We start from the raw sequence: 1,264 nt of genomic DNA on the forward strand, positions 1-1,264 counted from the left end.
GAGTGCCCAAAAAAGAAACAAGAGGAGTCAGAAGAAAAGAAGGATTCTTCAGAAGAAGAGAGGGATTCTTCGGAAGAAGAGAGGGATTCTTCGAAAGAAGAGAGGGATTCTTCAGAGGAAGAAGAGGAAGAAAGAAGACAATTCTATTTAAAAGAAGCAAAGAAACAGGAGAAGAAAAGAAGAAGGGAAGAAACTGAGGAAAAAACGGTGAAGAAATTGAAAAAACAGAGAGACTAAACAAGGAGAAAGAAGAAGTCAATGAACTTTTAATTAAAGTGTTCTGTGGTGAATTGTGAATTGGATTGTAAAAAATGGATAAAAGAATACATGAATGATATAAGGTAAGTGTCTTTGAGTTTTGATTTTAAAATAAGAAGCTAAACTCAAGCACTCATACACAGACACGTACTATAAGGGTAAAATGGGTGGGGTTTATTTTTGAGTTATTGGCAAATTGAAATTGTATTTCTTTTCGAGAAATGTGGGTGGCCCTGAAAAGGGCCTTTTTATTTTGGTGTAGGGGTGAGTTTAACCAATCAACTTTAACTGCCTTAAGCCTTTGCCACGGCCAAGGCCTACTTCTGATGATTGGGTTGAAATCACTAAGGGTGGTAGGACAGGCTTAGTCACAGGGTTGGCGTGTTTAGCTCGGGAAGGTCGTATTCTCTTCGGTCGTGATAAAGAAGTCTGATACATTTGTTTCAGACTTCTTAACTCCGCTAAAATGTCCAACAGTACCGTAGCCGTTTGATTTTCACCCTCTTGTTTCTTTGCTGCTACTTCTTCTTGCTGTTGTTGCTGTTGTTTTTTTCTTACCTCTTCTTGTTGCTTTTGCTGTTGCTGTAGGAGAAAAGCTTGTTCCGCTTCCTTTTGTCGTTGCATAAATTTCTCCAATTCTTCTTTCTGTCTCTGTCTAAAATTCTCCACTTGCGGTAATGAAGAAGGTAACGAAGGTTCCGGAACAAATTCTTGCGAGGTAAGAAAATCCACAAAATCCCAATGTACCTCTTCTGAAAGTAAGTCCGGGTTCTCTTGGGCAGTCTCCCCTGCTGGTGCACCCCAATGGATCGTTTTCTGAGTTTCCGTCATGTTGAATCACTGTCGCATAGATTGACTGCACACAAGCGCTAGCGAATCTATATAGACCAACTGACGTCACAGACTACTCTCTTCGGATTGGATGCGGGCTGACTGAATTTTTTAACGCGTGTTTGGATTGGTGAATGAACTCAATCCGTTTCAATCCTGCCTCTACCTATAAATA

The sequence above is a fragment of the Sinohyriopsis cumingii genome, unplaced genomic scaffold (assembly GCF_028554795.1).
Source record: "Sinohyriopsis cumingii isolate HCF-2022 unplaced genomic scaffold, ASM2855479v2 utg001870l, whole genome shotgun sequence".
In the NCBI taxonomy this organism is placed as follows: Eukaryota; Metazoa; Mollusca; class Bivalvia; order Unionida; family Unionidae; genus Sinohyriopsis; species Sinohyriopsis cumingii.